This window comes from Rhinopithecus bieti, unplaced genomic scaffold (assembly GCF_001698545.2).
Source record: "Rhinopithecus bieti isolate Rb0 unplaced genomic scaffold, ASM169854v2 scaffold_14225, whole genome shotgun sequence".
Lineage (NCBI taxonomy): Eukaryota > Metazoa > Chordata > Mammalia > Primates > Cercopithecidae > Rhinopithecus > Rhinopithecus bieti.
The window spans coordinates 268,195-275,046 of NW_016807704.1; the positions used below are offsets into that span (position 1 = coordinate 268,195).

Sequence of the window (6,852 nt, forward strand, 5' to 3'; positions counted from 1 at the left end):
CTTGTATCCAATTTGCTTTTAAGGTTCTTGGATGTGACTAGTGTTTTACTTTAATTTGGGAATGTTTTTGGCCATTGTATCTTCAAGTATTTTTATTACACATTTCTTTCCCTGCCCCCATGCTGTGGTTCCTTTTATGCAACACATTCTATGCTTGATGGTGTCCCTTGGTTCTCTGAAGGTCTGTTCATTTATTTTCATTCTTTTTCCTTTCTGTTATTCAGATTGGGCAATCTCTATTCATCTATCTCCAAGTTCTTTTTGCCAGCCCACATCTGCTGTTGTACTTATGTCATGAATTTTTCATTTCAGTTATTGTATTTTCAAACTCCAGAATTTCAATTTTAAAAAATTTCTTTTTACTGTTATTTATTTAATGAACTCTTGCCACCACATTTTATTTTAGTTAAATATGATTTCCTTTAGTTATTTAAACATATTTATAATAGCTGATTTGAGATCTGTCTATAAGATCTAATATGAGGCCCCCCCGAGACAGTTTCTATTGCCTGCTTTTCTTCCTGTGTATGGGTCACACTTTCCTATTTATTCGCATGTCTTGTGCTTATTTTTTGTTTAAAACTGGACATTTTAAGCCAGGTATGGTGGCTCATACCTGTAATTCCACCACTTTGGGAGACTGAGGTGAGAGGATCACTTGAGCCCCGGAGTTCAAGACCAGCCTGACCCCATCTCTACAAAAAAATAAAAAATAAAAATTAGATGGAGGTGGTGGCATACACCTGTGGTCCCAGCTACTCAGGAGTCTGAGATGGGAAGATTGCTTAAGCTTGGGAGGTCAAGGTTATAGTGAGCTGTGATTGCACTGTTGCACTCCAATCTGGGTGACAGGGCAAGGCTCTATCTCAAAAAACAAACAAACAAACAAATAACAACAACAAACTGGATATTTAAGATAATATGTGGTAGTATTTCTGGATTCTGATTCACCTCCCATCCTGGGTAGTTATTGCAGTTTTGTTATTTATTTCAGTGACTTGCTTAGACTAATTCTATAGTCTGTCTTCCCTACATTGTATAGCAACTTATGTCTTTGCACAGTTGTTTTATTCACTTTTTTTAAGTTTAAGTCTTGTTTCCTAGGGATCACCTCTGGGTTAGCACAGCTTAGTGGTCAGTCAATGATTAGTCAGAATTTACACTTAAACACCCTGAGCTGGAGCTTCTGGGGCGGTTGAACACATGGAGGTGCTGCAAGGCTGGCATATCCAGTGAGGGCATAGAAGCTCCCCGTCCCTTCCCACACTCCTTGCTAGATCCATCTCCTTTAGAATTTAAGAAATGAGAGAATCTAACATGAATGATTCCATCTTGTTTCTAACCTCATAGGCTAAATTGGTTTTTGTATTATTCTAGTGTGAAGACCATGAGAGAAATTTAGTTAAAATTTTGAGGCAAGGAAAACTGACCTTCCTCCTTGTTCAGAGACTGAAGTCACATTCATAAAACAAGGTTAGTTATGGTAGAGTCCTGAAATTTGCTAAAGAATAAGCATAGTTAAACGATAATCTGCCATGGCTTAGCTTGCTTTTCTACAGTCTGCTTACTGCCCCAGAGTCATATAACTGGAGGTCACAAGATTTGTAACTTCCCCAACTGCTCCTATAGGTAACATCACTATTGTGAAACCTAAAGAACTAGTCTTTGAGATATTTTTCAGATTTAGCATTTGGGCAGACCAAGAGATGAGTCCTGAGGGGATATCCCTTCTAGGGAACTGACTCAGCTGTGCAAAGACAGTTTAGACACTCCCCTAATTTCATTCCCAGCTAATCAATTGTTTCAGTTCCCCAGACCTCTGCTAACCAGGGCACTCTTAAAAACCTTAGCCTTTGAATTTTTGGGCAGGCAGATTTGAGAAATTTCTTCTGTTCCCCTTGCTTGGCTGGTCCTATGATTATTAAACTCTTTTTTTGCTGCAACACTTGCTGTTCTCAGTGAATTGGGTTCTTTTCAGGCAAGCAGACAAGAATAACTCACTCGGCTGTGACGTGAAGAAATGCAAACTAACACGAAAATGGTGAAATATTCAATCTCTTGGTATTGTTATCTGTAATAATTGAAATGAAAAGAGAGTGAATATATTTGGGTTGATGGAGGACCCATAGCTCACTATTGAACAATCATCTATGGCTTTATGTGATCTAGACACCCAGGAGATTAATCATGAGGTAGAAGCCTGGCTGCTGGATTGTAAAGTATGTCTACCCTTTAGGGAGGAGGACTGCCCAATTCCCCTGTAAATGCCAAGTAGAACACCCTAGTTGAAATAGCTGATATTCTCAAATGAAAGCCATGTGGCACTGGTTTTATAATGACCAGGATATTCACCTGCTGAAAATGCCCATTACTCAAGTCATAGTAAATGCTATAACTAAGGGGCTGCTTTTGCATGGATAGCCTATGTGATCTTACTGCTGCAAAACTGAGCAACAGACTAGGAAGCCTTACTGAATTTGCTGGCTCAGTTTCCCCTCAATGGTCTTATAGATGCTAATTAAAACATTAGATTAATTAACAAAAGAATGAGAAAAGGCAGAGGGGAAAGTCAAAGGAATCTTCCAAACTAACAAGGTGGAAATTTTAAAATGATTTTTAAGAAACAGGTGAATATAGCAAACATTGATGGGTACAAAACAAAGACGAGAAAGAAAGGGGAGAGCCAAGAGACCTGTCCAGTCAGAGTGGAAATCTTTAAGTGGTTATTACGATATTGGATGAATAAAATGAACATTGATAGGGTTAAAACAAAGGTCTTACTACAACATTATGGAAGGTTGGTCAGGCTAAAGGAATGTCCAGCTGGTTCCCTAACATCAAATCCATTCTATTACCACATATGAAGAAATTTTAAAAGGCAGAGGGCAAAGATGACAAGGAGAAACTTGACCCCAAATAGCTTAGGGCGATGCTTAAGCAGATAAGTCAATATGAAGACACAAAGGTCAGGGTCTCCTGGCTCAAACCCCTGATGGAGACCCAAAGCCTTTCGCCCGTGAGTGGGAAAATAGTTCAGGGGGTGAAGAAGAGAAGTTTCTGGGACTCCTTGATATGGGAGCCCCACGTATTATGGTACTGAAACCCATTTGTGAAGCCCTAATACAAGCTACGATTAGATTGAGAGGCTGGACAACCAAAATGAGTGATTGAGGCATAAGTCTCTGAATTTATCAAATCACTGAAGTTCACTGAGCCAGCTTGAGGGTGCAACCGGGAAAACGTGAGTCAGACATATCTGTGGCTCTTTTTTCCAAAGGGGTTCTCAGGAGATTTAGTATTTATACATTTTCCTTAAAAATAGTGCCTTGTAAATTTACATTTTAGGTAAGTTAAGGTGAACATTTGAAGAAAAAGAGATACAGGAAGTAGCCGTCTCTGGGAGGGGTAAACGAATGAGTAATCTCATCTTATTTTTGTTCTGTACCTGGAAAGATAAGCTAGTACTGAACATTATCAGTGTGGAGTCTGATAAATTAAGTATAGCCTAAAGCTGACTCCTTGCATATTTTAAGCTCAGCCTAAAGGTTTCTTCGTACATAGTAAACTGAAACCTTAACTGCATGAGTACACAGACTAACCTACTCTTGTGCCGATCACTGAGTTTTCGCCAGTTGATGGTGGCCAACTGTTCAAACCATGTTCAAATAAGGCAAACGCCGAGCTGTAACCAATCCAGTGGTTTCTGTACCTCACTTCTGTTTTCAGTAGGTCACCTGCCTTTTTCTGTCAATATATTTTCCATCATGTAGCTGCACTGGGGTTTCCCTGAGGCTACTTGGATTCAGGAAGCTGCCTGATTCGTGAATCATTCTTGGCACAATTAAATTCTGTTAAATTTAATTTGTCTAAGGTTTTTCTTTTAACAAGTCTTTTGAAAGGTTTGGTTTCTGTCTAGCCCTTAGGAAAGAAGGTGGTTAGCAAGAGAAGGGGTAGAATGAGGTGTGTCTGTTAACTCAGCTTCCAAGGTTTCTCTGAGGTTCCTTTGGCCAGGAAGAAGTCCATTCAGTCAGTTAGGGGCTTAGAATTTTATTTCTCATGATGTAGAATCATAAGGGTTGACAGGCTTCAGCTGGAAGTTTGGATGAAAATTGGAATGTTTAAACAGGTTTTATGTAAGGAAGTTGTCTCCTGTACCTGAATGTTATATGAAAATGGGTACTATGTCATACTGGGGAACATTTCCCCTTCCTACTATTATTAAATCCAAAACCTGCTGAAGTTCCAGTGAAGGCTGTGGTTAGGAATGAAAGGGTTGATGAGCTGAAGGTGAAAGTTTAGAGAAAAACTAGTGTGTCTGAACAGGCTTTATGTGAAGTTATTGCAAGAGTGGATTCCTCAAAGAAAGATGGGCTTGAACCCCTTTTCTCTCTCTGGCGTATGCTCTCTCACCAGGTGCCTTTCTGCCAACATTATGATGCAGCAAAAAGGCCCCTTCAAGATGAGGCCCCTCAGTCTTGGACTTCCCACACTGCAGAATCATGAGCCAAATAAATCTGTGTTCATTATAAGTTACTCAGTCTGTGGTATTCCATTATACCAGCACAAAATCAACTAAGACAGAGGATACTGACGTAAATCAGAGCAGAGAATAAAAACAATATGATTATGATGCTTTGAAAAAGAATGAGTGGGCAACAAACACACAGTAATCACAATTCATCTTCTAGGTAGGAACTGTGAAGACACGATGTTAGATACTGAATCTACTCCATGGGAAAAACTCCCTGTCCCTAGTTGTCTGAGGCCCTTGGCTTTACCTTCAGGGAAAATTTTTATCTATTGTTCTCTAAGCCAAGTTTGAGGTTGGCATTGAAGAGTGGGCCTCTTTGGGTATGGTAAAATTTCATTACCTGCTTTTTGATCATGTAAATTTGGGAGCCCTGTGATTATTTCAGAGATTGAAAAATTACAGGTATGTTTATGCCAGGTTTGTGGTTTTGCTGGGGATACAATTCTATCAAAATTTTAGTAAACTTCAAGTCTATTTACTACCAGTCAGTTCCATGTCAAAATCTCTTCTGGTCATAGTTCTTAAGGCTGCGAAGTCTCTTATTTTTCACATTTGTGTTTAGCTCAGTTCTCTATTATTTAATGGTGGCTATTTTAAGGTAATCTAAAACAATAGGCTAGATTAGGATGGCAACACCTTTACTTTGACCTTTATTACTGGGCTACCATTGTCCAGATGAAAGGTCTTACTGAGAAACTTTTGTAAAGGGCAATGACCAAAGGCTCAGCTTTACAGGGAATAGTTGCAATTGTCTTTCCCAACTTTGAGGCTTCTAATTATTAGATTTTACACCAATTTTAACTGCAAGCCACAGTCAGAGAATGTGCCTCCCTTAGTTGAGTTGTATTCTCTTCCATTTCTACTTGTAAACTGGTTAATGCTTGACTGATTTATCTTCATCATATCTTGCTAAAAGCAGAAAGCGGCAACCAACACACAAACACACACCAACATTCTTTTTTTTAACCTCTTCCTTTACAAAGCTATGGGGTTACTAGTCACATGGTCTGCCTTCCAAATTATCACAAGTAACAGTTTAACCAAATATTTTGTCATAGTATTACAAAGGTCACCATCTTCACCTTTTTTTAATTTTTATTTTTAGAGACAGGATCTCACTTTGTCACCCAGGCTAGAGTACAGTGGCACAACCACAGTTCACTGCAGCCTCGACCTCCCAGGCTCAAGCAATCCTCCCACCTCAGCCACCCAAAGTAGCTGGGATTACAGGTGGTGCGCTACCATGCCTGGCTAGTTTTTTTATTATTATTATTTTTTGTAGAGACAGGTTTCACTATGTTGTCCAGGCTAGTCTTGAATTCCTAGACTCAAGCAATCCTCCTGCCTCAGCCTCCCAAAGTGCTGAGATTAAAGGCATGAGCCAAGACACCCAGTCTGGCCACCACCTTTCTAGCTTGCAATTATCTGTTGCCTTGCTGCCCACTGACTGACTGCTTAATCAATGCCACATATTTGAGGTTTTTGTTCTGGTAGTTCCCTACTCCTGCAGGCAATTTTTGCATAGTTAAGGTATAGGATAAGCTGCTGTAACAAAAGGCACACAAATAAAGTGACTCAGACAAGAGAGGGATTTGTTTTTATCTCACATAGCAGTCCAGTGTGCGGCGGCTCTCTTTCATGAGGTCTTCCAGAGACCCAGGCTCCATAATTCCTTAGATGCTCCATCTACTCCATCTACATAGTGAAAGGTTGCCAGCCAGCATCATAACTATGACCCAGCTTACAGAAAGGGAAAAGAGAGAAAATGGTTGGTGAGCATTTTCATTTATTTAAAAGTATTGAACGGACATCATACACTTCTCTTCACAACCCCTAAGCCTGAACTTGGTCAGATGGCTGTATCTACCTGCGTGGTAGATTGGGAAATGACAGTTAACTCCAGTTAGGTCACCATGGGCACAACGAAAACTTGGGATTCCATTACTAAAAGGAGTAAGAGTAGAAAATATGTTGGGAAACCATTTTCTGTCACTGTTACAATGGGGGTAAGGAGGCAGAGTACCACTTACTATTAGCATGTACTGTTGAATTTTTTTTTTTTTCTAGAACAGTAACTATTTTAGGGCCAGGCAATACCCTAAGTATTTGACTCTGTAAAAGGAAATAGTATAGAAATTGAATTCTTTTGGTTTTTTTTTGATAGAGTCTTGCTCTGTCGCCAGGCTGGAGTGCAGTGGCACGATCTCAGCTCACTGAAACCTCCGCCTCCTGGTTCAAGTGATTCTCCTGCCTCAGTCTCCTGAGTAGCTGGGACTACAGGCACGAGCCACCACGCCCAACTAATTTTGTATTTTAGTAGA

General features: G+C 39.9%; 1 protein-coding gene across 1 annotated transcript in view; it reads right to left on the reverse strand.

Moving 5' to 3' along the window:
* Nucleotides 1-677: 677 nt before the first annotated feature.
* RGS22 (regulator of G protein signaling 22) overlaps nucleotides 678-6,852 on the reverse strand; it is a 140,390-nt gene continuing 134,215 nt past the window's right edge. Inside the window, exons 26-28 of the mRNA XM_017883365.1 lie at nucleotides 6,139-6,271; nucleotides 2,002-2,071; nucleotides 678-695 (exon numbers count right to left, since the gene is read on the reverse strand). The gene's annotated coding sequence lies outside the window, so the exon portion shown is untranslated. The remainder of the gene's footprint in view (nucleotides 696-2,001; nucleotides 2,072-6,138; nucleotides 6,272-6,852) is intronic.